We start from the raw sequence: 16,778 nt of genomic DNA, 5'->3' as shown, positions 1-16,778 counted from the left end.
CAGGTTGTGGCTTCTCGCCAAATCCAAATGGTCCGTTGACAGATTTCGAGTGAAACGGGCACCCATCTGAGAGATACCATATTTCTAATGTGTTTGTATGCCCGCTGCGGGGAACTCCTGAAGATAGAGACGTTCACTGTGGATATTGTGTCATAGATACAGTCGCTTTCACTGTTCAGAGACCTGACTAAACCCGCCCAAAGATGTAAACAACCATGCATGAGCAGCGCCTATTAGACGGAGGGCGACCGACAGCCGATCAGTTCCAGTCATTCCACCAAGAAGGAGGTACACGGCCTGTGTTCGTGTTGTCTATAGTTCAACCATGCCTAGACGGTTAGTGTCGCGGTTCGATCGCTTTCGCATTGTTACTCTGTGCCAGGAAAGGCTCTCAACAAGGGAAGTGTCCAGGCGTCTCGGAGTGAACCAAAGCGATGTTGTTTGGACATGGAGGAGATACAGAGAGACAGGAACTGTCGATGACATGTCTCGCTAGGGCCGCCCAAGGGCTACTACTGCAGTGGACGACCGCTACCTACGGATCATGGCTCGGGGGAATCCTGACAGCAACGGCACCATGTTGAATAATGCTTTTCCTGTAGCCACAGGACGTCATGTTAAGACTCAAACTGCGTGCGGTAGGCTGTATGATGCGCAACTTCACTACTGACATCCATGGCGAGGTCCATCTTTCCAACCACGGCACCATGCAGCACGGTACAGATAGGCCCAACAGCATGCCGAATGGACCGCTCAGATTGGCATCACGTTCTCTTCGCCGATGAGTGTCACATATACCTTCAACCAGTCAATCGTCGGAGACGTGGTTGAAGGCAACCCGGTCAGGCTGAACGCCTTAGACACACTGTCCTGCGAGTGCACCAAGGTGGAGGTTCCCTGATGATGTTTTGGGGTGGCATTATGTGGGGCCGACGTACGCCGCTGGTGGTCATGGAAGGCGCCGTAACGGCTGTACTATACGTTAATGCCATCCTGCGACCGATAGTGCAACCATATCGGCAGCACATTGGCGAAGCATTCGTCTTCATGGACGACAATTCGCTCCCCCATCGTGCACATCTTGTGAATGACTTCCTTCGGGATAACGACATCGCTCGACTAGAGTGGACAATATGTTCTCCAGACATGAACCCTATCGAACATGCCTGGGACAGATTGGAAAGGACTGTTTATGGACGGTGTGGCCCACCAACCACTCTGAGGGATCTACGCCGAATCGCCGTTGTGGAGTGGGACAATCTGGACCAACAGTGCCTTGATGAACTTGTGGATAGTATGGCACGACGAATACAGGCATGCATTAGTGCAAGAAGACGTGCTACTGGGTATTACAGGTACCGGTGTGTACAGCAATCTGGGCCACCACCTCTGAAGGTCTCGCTGTATGATGGTACAACAGGCAATGTGTGGTTTTCAGAAGCAATAAAGGGAGCGGTATTGAATGTTTATGTTGATCCCTATTCCAATTTTCTGTACAGGTTCCGTAACTCTCAGAACCGGGGTGTTGCAAAATTTTTTTGAAGTGTGTCTTCTGTAATGAACGGTTAGCGCTACACATGTACTGGTCGCCTCGCGTGCATAATACCTTCAGATATTATGCTATACACATTCCTCTGTAGCCTGTGGTATCACCCGTCCAGTGAGTGCGCTATCCTGCTTCTGCCAATAGGTAACGGAAAATTTTGGAATCTCGGCACCTGGTATGATTCTTGGCTTTCGCAGTCTGATATCTCTATTCTTTGCAGGCAGACAAACATTTAACGACGTAGTCAAGTCCGTGTGAGTGTAATCTGTCTCAAGACTTGCCAATACCTCTCCATCGCAGTTTGTATGACTTACACCGATGAGTTAAACATTACTACTATCCGCTTAATAGCGTCAGGAGCTACCTACAGTAGCGATTCTGCGTGGCATGGATTTGACAAGTCGTTGGTAATTTTCCGGAGTGTCTGGCATCAAACGTCTTCTCACAGATCACGCAATTCCCGTAAATTGCGGCCAGTGGTAAGAGTGCTCGGGGCTGGTGCGCTATAGCCTTCCCATATATGTCCATCCGTTTTAGACGAGGCGAATCCGGTGGGGCCAAGACATCAATGTGAGAGTCCACTGTCTTGTTTCTCAAACCACTTTAGCAGTGAGGTGACAAAAGTAATGGGATAGCGATATGGACATATATAGATGGCGGTAGTATCGCGTATGCAAGCTATAAAAGGGCAGTGCATTGATGGAGCTGTCATTTGTACTCCGGTGATTCATCTGAAAACGTGTCCAACGTTATTATAGCCGCACGACGGGAATTAACAGACTTTGAATTGTATTTGGAGCTAAACGCATGGGACATTACAGTTCGGAAATCGTTAGCGATTTCAATATTCCTCGACCCTTAGTGTCAAGAGTTTGCCGAGAGTACCAAATTTGAGGCATTATCTCTCACCACTGACAACGCAGTGGCTGACGGTCTTCACTTAACGACGTTTGCTTAGAGTTGTTAGTGCCTTCGGACAAGCAACACTTATTGAAGAAGGGAAAAAAAAGCCGCAGAAATCAATGTGTGAAGTGTTACGAACGTATTCGTTAGGAGAGTTATTGGGCTATGGGCTATGCTACCAGCACGACATCGCCTGCAGCGCATCTCCTGTGCTCGTGACCTTATCGGTTGGACCCAAGACAATGGGAATACCGTTGGACCGAAGACAGTGGGAATACCGTGGCCTGATCAGGTGAGTTCCCATTTCAGTTGGTGGTGGTAGGGTTAGTGTGTGCTGCAGGCCCCACCAGGCCTTGGACCCAAGTTGTCCACAAGGAACTGTGCAAGCTACTGGTGGCTCCATAATGGTGTGGGCTGTGTTTACGTGGAATAGAGTGGGTCCTTTGGTCTAACTGAACCGTTCATTCACTGGAAATGGTTACGTTCGGCTATTTGGAGACCATTTGCAGTTATCCACATGTTCCCAAAATACTATGTCATGTCAACGGGCCACAGTTGTTCGCAATTAGTTTGAAGAACATTCTGGACGATTCGAGTGAATGATTTGGCTATCCAGATCGCCCGACATGAATCCCACAGAACATTTATGAGACATAACCGAGAGACTAGTCCGTGCACAAAATCTTGCATCGGCAACACTTCCGCAATTATGGAAGGCTATAGAGCTAGCATGTCTCAATACTTCTGCAGGTTCTAATTACTTGTTGAGACCATGCCACGTTAAGCTGCTGCACTAAGCCGGGCAAAAGGAGGTCCAGTACGATATTCAGACTTGTCTCATCTTACTGTACCTTTTCCTTACAGCGTCAAGTGCCCGCAACGTCATGAGGTGGCACTGAATATCGCAGTGAGTAGTAGACAAAATGTTACAGCTCACTGGTGTATATATGCTGCTGGCTCGCTTATAATAGACTAATTTTGTACGCTGCTGCTGGCGTAACCTGAACTTGAGTATAGTATTTATTATGTTTTCCCATGTTATGGCTGTTTGGAGAGTGATGAGGAGTAACACATGTTATCAGTGTCTTAAGCGTCAGAGGTAGTTGGAGTAATATTTCGGTGGTGTGGACATGTCATGGTGTAAAATATTTTAAATGTTTCTATCAACATCAAAGGTGGCTTTCGTCAGAGTAATGCCTATGATCCGATTACAGTGGAGGCGCGAATCTGCTACCGCCTATTGTCACGTGAGGAGGACACCGTAAACATGCCAGTGGAAGACGACTGCGTTAACGCGGTGACTGGCTACGGGATGGGGGACTGCCCACGCGTTTCTTCATGGCGGCTGAGATGACTAGGTGCATGGTCCTTCTGCTGAACAGTTTAAAGCCACGCTTTACATGTTCCTTCAGCTGCATAGTTCAGAGTCAAGCATTGTGCACTACGAGCATCTTCTCCATCTCTCATGACCTCTTTGTGGACGGGACGTTAAACCGTAATCTTTCTTTCAGTGGCAGTCACGCGAACACAGTCATCCCGCAGGTAGTAGACGGAAGATCCTCGTCGTTCATGTTAATCTGTTAAACGGCTTCACTGGCCCCTACTGCTGACGAAGCACTGTCGTCACACACAGCTCAGGAAACGTAACAGTTCAGCAGTGGTGAAAACGAGAATGAGAGGACTAAAACGATCGCAAATTCCCAGTTGCAATTGTGTGTCTAACGGCTTTTTATCTTCAGCGTGTCATATAATTATTGACCGGATTTAAAAATTTAATATGCTGCCGCAGTCTTCTGATTAAGGAGAGAAATCTTACGTTAAACATGTAACACACTAAGTCAAGTATCATAGTTAGAAACTGAATACTATAGGTCTTGAGGCATGGCGAGCGAATTAACCAGGTTATACTCATCCAGTGTTCGCTAATGAGAGTACTGAGCTACTCCCAACGAACTTTAAATTTAATTTCAAACGTTTTCGAAACTTTCCTCGCTGACACTCGCCAGAAAAATACTGAAAGGTTACTACATTTTCGCTGTTCGTGCAGTAAAACTTCAGTCATGCAGATGTCTTAATTTACTAGCTCTTTACTACTAACTCAATTCGCAACACATTTTGCGCGCAATATCCACATATATCACTGAATATACATGCAAAATGATATCGTTCTACGACGTACAGTGCAGGAATATGACATAATGAAGATTGAGCTGCATGAGAAACTTTCTTTTGCTTAAAGGGGAGGGTGGGACTATGAAAGATGTGTACGCAACAACTCGCGAAAAACCCAAATTTTATTCATCCATTGTATGAGAATAAGATCAGTTAGTGACGTGGGAACAAACTTGACGCATAATTGCAAATCTGTATGAATCATTTTATCGCTGATAGTCTATGATGACTAGAAAAAAGTTTATTACTTACTACATTTTCGCTATTCATTTTCGCGTCAAACATGACATTTAAATTTAAATCTTTACTATTATCTGAATTGTCGACACACTTCGTAGATAGTATTCACTCATACCGCTGAATGTACATGCAAAATTATGTAATTGTGCAGCATATAATTCAGCAAATTTGCCGTCATAAACACTGAGGTGCGTGAAAACGAAGATTCGTTAGAGGTACAGGTGAACTGTGTGTGCCGGCCGAAATGGCCGTGCGGTTCTAGGCGCTGCAGTCTGGAACCGCGAGGTTCGAATCCTGTCTCGGGCATGGACGTGTGTGATGTCGTTAGGTTAGTTAGGTTTAACTAGTTCTAAGTTCTAGGGGACTTATGACCTCAGAAGTTGAGTCCCATAGTGGTCAGAGCCATTTGAACTGTGCGTAAAAATATGTGTGTAAATGTATGTGAAATATATGTGACATGTGCATACTCCGTCAAAGCCGTGGGTACAAAGCTCCTCATGAATCCCTTGTAAATTTCATCTATACTTGGTACACACATTACTTATTATCTTCAAAGAAATACTGCGGGGTGAAGGGGGTAAGAACCAACTATTTCATATTGGAGTGCGAGTGACAACGTGGAGAGAGAGAAGGGGAGAGGAGGGAATGGACAGAGGCGGGGTGGGAGGGGGGGAGAGAAATGAACAGACAAAGGAAGAGCAGGAGATGGGCAGAGGAAGGGAAAATGAGGAAATGTGCTGAGAAAGGTAGGGAAGAGGAGGAGGTGGACTGAGAGACGGTGGCGGGGAGGAGATGAACAGAGAGAGAGAGAGAGAGAGAGAGAGAGAGAGAGAGAGAGAGAGGAGGGAAGGAGATGGACAAAGAGAGGGGAGAGAAGGAGAAGGACTAACAGAATTATAATAAATATATACGCGGATATCGCCGGATACTCACTTAGTTACTTTATGTGTATGGCCACCAGTGAAACATTTACCACCCATTTTCATGTCAGGAGTGACATTCGATAATGTATGAGACAATATTGCGGATATAAATGCAACCATATAAACATTTCAGAGTTTTTCTGCTTAGTATGTCTGTGACAGAAATCATTCCACTTAACACTGTTTTTCGTTTAATACATTTGATGACGAATTTGGTCGCTAAAGATGGGAGATGAGCAGAGAAATCTTGAACGAAACTTACGAATTAGTGAGGTGAGAATTCTTACCGTAGTGCCGTAACTGTTAAGCAAAAAGTTTTTTGGGTGTAGTGCCGCATGATATTGTAAAGTAACAGTCATTAAATGAATAAAACTGACGGTTCAGCCGCAGTTGCAATGGCCTTCGTCTCGATCTACAAGTGAAGAAACCGGTTACCAGTTTTACAAAATGACATGGACCCAGAATACTTCTGTGTCGTTATCCTCTCCGTTACTGTCGAAAATGAATGCTACAAAAATAAACGTCTTCCACAAAAAAAAAAAAAAAGACAACATGCTATATAATAAAATCCAAGCCATAAATGATTCACATATTACAGTTTTAGACTTACAGTAGTAACATAGAAAAACAGTCAACCTTTGCTGTATTTTCATAGAAATGGAATGAGATCCAGTGAACATGGCACTAAAGTGCTGGAATATATCCGAGTAGAAAAAGGAAAGCAAAACATTTGGTATTTAGCAAGAGGCAGTAATACAGAAATCGCAGGATGGTCACCGAATATTTAGTCTGAAAACGTTGGCTAAGGTCTCAGCAACATATAGTAGCACTGTCCTTCAGCGGAGTCTATTCGAAGACCCTCGAGCCATCCAGTGTGTACGAAAAAAAGGGAGAAGGCTTGCAGCGCGACTCGTTATGTACAAGAAACACGCGCTCTTGATGCGGTGATTCCAATGCCCCGCGGCGCTTCCGCCTGTGCGGCGTGAGCCTGCAGTTGCCCCTCGCACGCACGTGCCACCCACGTGTGCTTGGTGCCTGTACCTTTATTGGGCCGGCAGGGGTGGCCTGTTGCCGGCGTCTCTGATGAAGTAACATCTCTCGTCTATGTGCACTGCGCATCTGTAGCACGCAATGTTGCGAGGGCAGTTTCAGTACAGATCTACATTTACATACACACACCGCAAGCCACTGTCTGGTGCGTGGCGAAGGGTACCATGTACCATTAATAGTCATTTCCTATCCTCTTTCACTCGCAAATAGAGCGAGGGAAGAAAGACTGTCTTTAAACCTTCTTACGAGGCCTAATACACTAATCGTATCTTCCTGCCCTTACACGAAATGTATGTTAGCGGCAGTAGAATCTTTTTGCAGTCAGCGCTATGCCCGTTTTCTAAACATTATCAATAGCGCTCCTCGAAAAGAATGTCGCCTTCCCTCCAGTCATTTCCATTTGAGTTCCCCAATAATCTCCGTGATACTTGCGTTGATTTTGAACGCGGCGGAAACAAATTTATGAGCCCGCCTCTGAATTCGATGTCTTCCTTCAATCCGACCTGGTGTGATTTCCAAACACTCGGAACTGTACTCCACAACGGGTCGCACTAGTGTCCTGTTTGCGGTCTTCTATGCAGGTGAACAGTTCTTACAATAAACCGAAGTTGACCATTCACCTTCCCTACTACATTGCTCATTGCATTTCATATTGCTTTGCAACGTTACGCCTAGGTATTTGATCGACGTGGCTGCGTCACACTACTGGTGCTGCATTCGAACATTATAGGTTTGTTTGACCTAGTTACTTAAATTTTTCTGCATTTAGATTTAGTTGCTATTCAACATACCAACTAGAAATTTTGTCTAAGTCAATTGGTATCGTCCTGCAGTCACTTAACGCTATCACCTTCCCATTTACAACAGCACCATTAGCAAACAGACGGAGATTGTTGCTTACCCTCTCCGCTCGATCATTTATGTATATAGAAAATAACAGCCGTCTTATCACACTTCCCTGGAACACTCCTGATGATAACCTTGTCTCTGGTCAACACTTACCATCGAGGACAATGTACTGTGTTCTGTTACCTAAGTTGTTCGATCTATTCAACAAGAATTGCGGAAACTTTGGTAACCATTAAAAAAAGAAGACAGACAACCACTTACCTTCAGAAGGATGGTGGACTAGATCGCATATACGCACACATTTTGAGGTGTATGCGGATATGGGAAATGCTACACTTATTCACAGCGCATTCGAAACTCCCCTATCCAGTAAGTGTATTATCAGCATCCGTGAATACTAAAAGTTTATTGATTCTTTCGGTGTTCGGATATAGCATGCTAGGCTTGCGATGGCCAGGAGTGTCATCTATTGAAGTAACCTAGTAATTTACATTCTTTACACTGAGAACGTAGAGGCTGATCATGACCACATTTTAATAAAACATGCTCAGCATATTGACATAGTTTGAGATAATTACTAAATCGGGATTTCTTGAATTATCTGCGGGAGAGTTCCGCACCCTTCAAACTTAATTTGAAGTCATGTTAGTAGTTTTCGTCACAATTTGCGCACTTGATGACAGGGTACGTAGTTATTGTGAATTTGACTGGTATCTAATGTTATGTAATTTTGTAAATACAACAGTTTCTGATCGCAAATAGTTGTTTATTCAGTTACCAGTTTCACTCGTTATAATGATCTTCAGGTTGATACAAAGCCATAAATGGTTCCAATGGCTCTGAGCACTATGGAACTCAACATCTTAGGTCATCAGTCCCCTAGAACTTAGAACTACTTAAACCTAACTAACCTAAGGACATCACACACATCCATGCCCGAGGCAGGATTCGAACCTGCGACCGTAGCAGTCCCGCACGGTCACCGCGGCCGGCAGCCATAAATGACATCGTAACATACCAAGAGTAAAATCACGATAAAGTGATAAATACTCATTACCCGTAATGTCGGATCGTCGCTGACATATTGTGCTTACCATTGTGTTGTTAAGTTCACGTAAGAGATAGGTAGAGTGCAGTGAACAGCAAGGTTGGTTGAAAACGTATCAAAGAAGTTTGAGTTCAGAAGAGCCAATGGACGAACACAAAACATAAGAGAGAGTGCGAAGTCTGATCTTGTACACCCGTAAATAATTTACATATTAAGACAACTTAACAATGTTGCCATGAAACAAAAAATATTTACAGTTTAACAAAACAATTATCTCGCTAATTATTTCTAATGCAATAAGGTGAAACATGACTGGTTGGAAAAGATAAGTTTAATTGTAAAGCCGGCCGGTGTGGCCGAGCGGTTCTGGAACCGCGCGACCGCTACGGTCGCAGGTTCGAATCCTGCCTCAGGCATGGATGTGTGTGATATCCTTAGTCTAGTTAGGTTTAAGTAGTTCTAAGTTCTAGGGGACTGATGACCTCAGATGTCAAGTCCCATAGTGCTCAGAACTATTTGAACCGTTTAGTTGTAAAAGCCAAGTCATTATTATTATATATAGTGTAAACAGCTTTCTTTCGGTTAAGTCTACATGTAAAACAAAGCATATGTTTAAAAATTTTTTTATTCTGATATAATACGGCAACATCAGCTGCTACATTACACCTTTACTCTTCTATTGTTCAATAACGAATTGCGCGATTAGTCTACGTTTTCGGTCGTGCTTGCAGTGATAGGGCCTATTTAAAGTGATTATATTAAAGAGGGCACGATCACACTTTAATTCAGGCTCCTTCAAAGTCGTAACCAACTTTGAATTAAATTTCATAGGCGATAAAAAATACTAATCAAAAAGTTTTATGGCAGTAAAATGTCAGTCTATCTGTCTAAACAATACGCACGCAACAAGCCTGCTTTAAAAAGCCTTGCAGACGAAACTATAAAGGAGATGAAGATGACACTTGACATGCTTTATTGCTCTAGTTACCAACACAAAAATTTCATTGATATCAACGCCGTTTCTATTTCTGTTATTCAAATGGTAGTAGATATTATAAGTAACAGAAGACTTGTGATTACGCATGTTCTATAACTTCCTGAGCATTCTCTGAGTCGTTATTTAAATCTATACACTACTCAAATATAATGATGAATCTTACATTACACGCACCTTTTCAGGTTACTGTGACGAAAATTACAAGAAAATCAAGTGTCCAGTACGTTTTATTCTTCCTTCCTTATGTCTCTTGGGGCTGTCCAAATCGAGAAAGAAGTTTTACTTCCGCCTTCCGTAAATCCGTCACGAGCTACCTGTGGCAAAAAGAGTTGCAGGTATTTCTGTTGGGCAACACACAAGAAAACGTATCTGTCTAGAGCTGTCCGCGCGGCATTTTCTGCCGATCGTACGACCGGAATCGTTTATGAGACCGCTAGGACAATTCCAGCGTGAGAACGTGAGCAGTTGGATGAGAATGCAGTTTGAGGGAACGAATTGGATAGCAGCAGCTATACCGGACGCCGACCTTTTCATCGTGGGTTCGGCGGCTGTTGAATCAATTGCAGACATCGAAAACACGATGGAGAAGTCGCTGCACAGGAACGCGAGGTACTGTTAGGATAGATTGAAGGAAACAGTGAGGACCGTTGGCCAGCTGCTAGGTTTTCCACCTTCCGAGTGGTCGGCATTCAGTTGCAGCAAGGAGCTGGTGTGCACAGCATGTCAACTCAGGCGAGGGGCGTTTTCCTTCCAACGATGTATTTGAGGTATTGTACCCTTCACCACATACTGTTTTCGTGTTAGTGCGAGTTATGTACTTATTCTTACAACACAGCGAAGAGTGACTTTTATATGCTTTTTGTTACTGCATTGCATCATCTCGATTACGCCCTTAGGGATAGACTGCACGAGGAGTGTCTACCTTTCGTGATGTGAAGACAGCAGAAGCTGTATTGTGTCGAGGACGTCTGTATGTTGATTAAAAGCGGCACTGTGTTTGTAGGTGTGTACTAAAATAAAAGGCAAACAATGTTCAAACAACGTGTCAGTTCATACTGAAACAATTCGTCCCGAAAAGCAACAAAGGAACGACAGGCTTAATCCTCACATCCGACGGAATTATTAACATTCTCTTGCGGATAGAAACTTATCCTGGAGAGATATTAAATTTATCTTGTGTATTGGCGACCATTGTGTTCGCAGTGCAACGCTGTAAAGTCGCCACGTCCTCTAACTGCTGATAATCACCGGAATTTGCGGCTACTTCCTTTGCAACCTAGCACCGCAATTTAATAATTTTTATTGCAGGTCCGGAGTTCCATTCCTTGTGTACCATTGAAACTGCCCACCTGTGAAAAACTGCAAATTTCTTATAGCAGTTTTGCTCAAGACATGTTTTACTGACAAGCGCCGCGCGGAGTGAGGCGCCATGTCACGGATTGCGCGGCCCCTCCCGCCGGATGTTCGACTCCTCCCTCGGCATGGGTGTGTGTTGTTCTTAGCATAAGTTAGTTTAAGTAATCTGGAAGTCTAGGGACCGATGAGCTCAGCAGTTTGGTTTCTTAGGTATTCACACATATTTGAACATTTGAGCTGACAAGAAGCACATACGCACTTAGCGTGTATTCTGAACTAAGGAGCACTTTTTAACGTGATCTTCGTACTTTCTATAATTGGAACCTATCATGAAATTACCACAATCTACTTCTGTCATATATCGGACCGAGCGTGCCCTCCGCCGCCATGGAGGCTGCGTTATGTTTCCAAATCGTTTGATTATAGATTAATGTGCTGTGGTTTGCAGTTCTCAGGTTACTGGCACCGAACCTGCCTCTAGCTGCGCTGGCATGAAATTCCCCATTTCGAAAACGATGTTCCCTAATGCACAGCGAGAAGCTAAAGGTCGATGGAGGAGGTCATATAACTAAAAATGGTGGTCTCGAACAAAGAGATTGGATTGAAACACAGCAAATATATTCTTTACCAAGACGGGGCTCTCAGTTTATAGCATCCAGTGATTAATATTGCACGGACACGCGGGAAATGAGCGAATGAAGTTACCAAAAGCAAACATCAGTTAAACGATTCCAGCAAACGAAAACAATACTCTCAGCAAACTAAATAATTTGCACCCTGGCAGCTAAAATGAAAGCATAGTAACCACATGCTAGTGACATTAAGATTCAAACAAGAGCAGCGTAATAAAGTCTGGGAACTGAGAGATTAGCCAGACTACAAAGAACTAGAAAAAATACATATTTATCATGTATAAAATTATCGACGTGCTATCACAACGTACATTTCTGATCTATATTGCCAATTTAAATTTTTGCATAAAGAATTTAATTTGAATTTGAATTTTAGTAAGCTTGAAAAGCATTCATAGCCAACGGTCTTGTCGCAGTGGTAATATCATTTCCCGTCTGATCATCAAAGTTAAGAGCTGTCAGGCTTGGCCAGCACCTGGATAGGTCACCGTCTGGGTCTGCCGAGTGCTGTTGGAAAGCGGGGTGCATCCAGTCACTGTGAGGCCAATTGAGGAGCTACTTGACTGCTGAATAGCGGCACCGGTCTCGAGAGCGGTGTGCCGACCACATGCCTCTCTGTATCCGCATCCGGTGACGCCTAAGGGCTGAGGGTGACACGGCGGCCGATCGGTACCGTTGGCTTCCAAGGCCTCCTCGGACTGTGTTTGTAGTAAAGCATTAATGTACCTAGCACAAAATATAAGATAGTATATTATTATTATTATTATTATTGAAAAAGAGGCTCGTATTTACATCCTCGAACGCCATGGGAGGATTGAGGGATTAATAACTATGAAGTTGATTCCCTTTATATTTATAACCATAATAATCATCATCATAATCATCTCTCAACTATAAAGCCGCCTGTATGCAGTATTGTAACCCGAGCGCTGATACTCTTTGTGGAGTCACATCGGCTGTGACTAGGTGGTTTTATGTCTACTTCTGTTCATAGCTTCGTGTTGTTTAGTTGTGAGCAACATCATTCGAGGTTGGCTACTATGGAAGCCAAAGGTCTTTCTGATCGACACGGGAATGACTAAACTTTCATCATCTACCATGTGGACCAACGAAGCTTCACTGACAATTTTAATATCTCACATCCTAACAGAGTCTTCTCCTTCCCGTGGTTGGAGGAGCGGAGGGAGCGAGATACTGACATAAGGGAAAGAAATATGATGACTGGTAGAGAACGCTTTGGCACCGCTGTGAACAGTACGTTCGCTTACCATACGTGGCTCTAAAAATTTGAGTCAAGTCCCCTGCGATCGTTTTTGAAGGGATCGATGACATTGCCAATAAATTTGCTACTCGTTATCTATGCAGGATGTGGCTGCGAGGGACCGGCGTTCAACCCTCGGTCGGCCCTGGTATTTTCTTTTTTGTCAGTTATAGCTTTTTCACCTTCGAGAGTGACTTCCACAATGTGAAAAATGTCGAGTTGCACCAGCTGTCAGAAAGCAAGTTAAACAACATGGACTTCCTGTAACTGGCTGAGTCAGTTCAAAAGTCGGAGGAAAGGGCATACCACCTCCAACTGAGCCATGCCTAGTGCAGCACTGTTTTGGTCAAACATACCTTCGGGCTGAAGACAGCTATACTATTTTTTTTTTAAATCGAAGCAAGACAAACCCAAAGAAAGATACCCGAAATTAGAGCAGGTTTGAAGTGTTATGAGAGACTCTTTCGTAGGTATCTCCTCATAGTGGAACATACATAAAATCACAATTCAAATAGAGAGAGCTAAGAAGTCCTTAGTAAATTCTAACTTTAACTAATACACAATTTTGTCAGGATTAAATTGTTTATGATCTATTTCGTTAGTTCCCGACCTTGCCCTTAACGGCGATGTGTTAGAGGATGCGAAGCGAATTAGTACAGCATGACAACATGGAAATTGTTTAAAAGTCGTCAAAAACTATTGCGATATGTTGCCATAATCTTTCAATTAGAAAATAATATCCAGTGACTGTGTCATAGACGATGACGACGACAAGTAGTCCGTCAAGCAAACCTTCGTGCACGCTAAAATTGCTTATCAAATGATACAAGTAGACTTACATAACAGCAAAAACATTCCAACTAAGAAAAATACTTAGAAAACTCGCATTAACTGCTATTCCTGGCTGTTAGCATGATACCATATTGTCATTCGAAAACTGAATCCAGGTCTTTGTTATTACAACACATTTAAGTAGATTTATGATTTTTCCATAAAATTAATTATATAAAGAAATAATGTAAGTGAATGAATTACAGACTACATCAGTAATCTGCATTACATATTCCTATAATAAACAGTTACTTCAAGAATTTTTTGGACACACTTTCTTTCCGACGGATCTGCAAAAATTTAAAATTCAATATAAAGCATAATTGTTTTTGTCAATATTCAGTAGAATTTTTGAATAGTGATTGCCAATGGATTTTTGATATGTTGGGTAGCACGAGACCATCAGAAATCACAATAGAAAATACAGTAACTGTGTCAAAAATATAAATTGAACGTAACGCCAAAAAACGAACAAATAATAGTGTGTTTGCTATCTTTACTTTATGACATCTGAAATACTTTTTTTTTTTTTTTTCCCACCTCTCTCCGATGGTGCCATAATACTGCGTCATAAAAGCAAAACCACAGCCATCTATATATATTCACACTTCGATGACGTGTGGTGATGAGAATGTTGCGTCGTTATACGTAGTAAAGCATTGGCAGCAAGTGACTGAGATACCATTAAGTGAACTCTCACATCGTTTGATTATCTATCTGTAGCTGAGATTTTATCACTTTCCAAAGTAGATACGGATGAATCACTAGATGATTCATGGAGAAAGTGACAAATGTTATTCCGTATTGCTCTTACTTTAGTAGTTCTTTCTGCCTGACGACATGGTGCTGACGGGACAATTAAGTTCGGCCCACTATTCCAAAAATAGGTTACTGAATAGTGTTTCAGCTTGCCAACTATTGGTAACACCACTCCTCCTTGCCCAGCCTGAGTTTTGGCAACAAGATGCACTACGCCGTTTTGGTTGGCCCACATCCATTTTGCGGTGCTGCATTTTCCTCTAATCATATTAACGACAGAAGTGTGATGTGGAACTTGTTAGTTCAACAAAGTCGTACACACTACTTTAAAAAATGTGTTTATATGCGTACATGTTGGTCATTTTGGGCTTTGTGATTGACTAAGTAAGTACTCAAGAATTGCTCCACAACATGAAAGAACGTAATAATGAGAAACAACTTTAACTTGAATTTGAAAATATTTCTGTAGTGGGCATATTTGAAACGGTTTCATAGCTGTATATTTGTTACTTTTCTGTGACAAGGTTAGATTCATTAGATGATAGTACAGATCTTTTTTTAATGTGTAGATAACTCAGTTACATTGAATCAAAATTGTTTGTCGACCGATTAATTAATTAATTATCTCTTTCATATAATCTGACTTAGTGACCGTCGTATAGGGACACAAAACTCGGGAGCATGATTTGTACTCATATGGCCTTTGCGTGAAACAATATAATAATGCTCGGGAACGCAATCAGTACCATTAACAGGCACAAATTTCTCAGAACTGTGGTCAGGAAAAAAGAACTCTCCTCAGAACATAAATACCCGTACGTATCCTGCGAATACCCATGCAATAAAGTTCTTTCATAAATACCACTTTGACATAGGACACTTCTGAAGTACGAAAAAGTGGTTTTTCTTTTTTATTTATTTTTGTTTATTTTTTTAACGTTACCCTGTGTATATCTAGACAGCATTTCTACTAGATGATCCGTCGTGCTGGAAGGGCGAGTAAATTACAGTAACGTTTGTAAATACTGCTACACCTAAAAGGATATACGTACTTGAAACGAACGCTGTACCACTGTTCATATACATGACAATACATAAATTAATGCGATTACACTGATGAGTCAAATTTGTTTCTAAAACCAGGAAGAAAAATCAGTCATATCTACTTCCGTTCACGAAACCGTTTTGTGCCTTCTTGGACTTAACCAAGTTTGCGTCGCGAGACTCATTCGCATGCGGATGGACCAATATTAAACAGTCTGTGGGGCTGATCTGTACTGTGTAGAGAGAGAGAGAGAGAGAGAGAGAGAGAGAGAGAGAGAGAGAGAGAGAGAAAGTGCTAACCGAAATAGGAGGGCGCGCTAAAAAGTAATACTTCCGAATTTTTATGTGAAAACTTTTAAAGCTTTTTAAATAAAACAAACGTTATTAATAGGGAAATATTTTATTTTTTGTGTAGGAAAAATATGCATCAAAAGAGCAGAAATATTTGGTTTTCAGTATTCTAAAACTGTTAATACAAATGTTAAAAATCACTCACCATTCCTACTGAGGCAGTGGTTGATTGAAACAACTCGCTGTTGCATTGAACCACGAAAACTTTCTCAAAGTTTCCCATCACAAACCGATGTCAGTAGTCCCGAAACAGTGCACATTACCGGGAGAAGGAACCTTCAACATCACGTGATGGTAGTCTTGCGTATTTTAAATTTCACCAACGTCTACTTCCCCTTCCAAAACCTTGGCAATTTCCCACATAGTATGAAACCCACCATTTTTTTTTTCTCGAACGTACTTCAGAATTTCTGATTAATAGCTTCCACTTTTGAACCTTTGAGTGGATTAATTTTTTTCTCTCAGTGGCGTGTCTTCGTTAACGGTATTATTTAACAAACTGGCTGATGTTTATAATTTTTTGATAGTGAAACAAAAAAAACTCAGATCTGCAGGTATGCAAGATAATTCATTTTTAATGTAATGGTTCAAATGGCTCTGAGCACTATGGGACTTAACTTCTGTGGTCATCAGTCCCCTAGAACTTAGAACTACTTAAACCTAACTAACCTAAGGACATCACACACATCCATGCCCGAGGCAGGATTCGAACCTGCGACCGTAGCAGTCCCGCGGTTCCGGACTGCGCGCCTAGTTTAATGTAATGTCGTTGAGTAAGTTCTGAAGAATTTCAGTTGAAGCGTCATCCTTATTTAG

The 16,778-nt window shown here is 42.4% G+C and overlaps 1 protein-coding gene across 1 annotated transcript in view; it reads left to right on the top strand.

The window, feature by feature from the left end:
* LOC126259495 (WD repeat-containing protein 47) overlaps positions 1 to 16,778 on the top strand; it is a 703,557-nt gene that overhangs the window by 190,419 nt on the left and 496,360 nt on the right. The gene's annotated exons all lie outside the window — the stretch shown is intronic.

The sequence above is a fragment of the Schistocerca nitens genome, chromosome 5, assembly GCF_023898315.1.
Source record: "Schistocerca nitens isolate TAMUIC-IGC-003100 chromosome 5, iqSchNite1.1, whole genome shotgun sequence".
Lineage (NCBI taxonomy): Eukaryota > Metazoa > Arthropoda > Insecta > Orthoptera > Acrididae > Schistocerca > Schistocerca nitens.
Note: the sequence above shows the minus strand (reverse complement) of the source record. Positions and strands in the feature narration are given on the sequence as shown.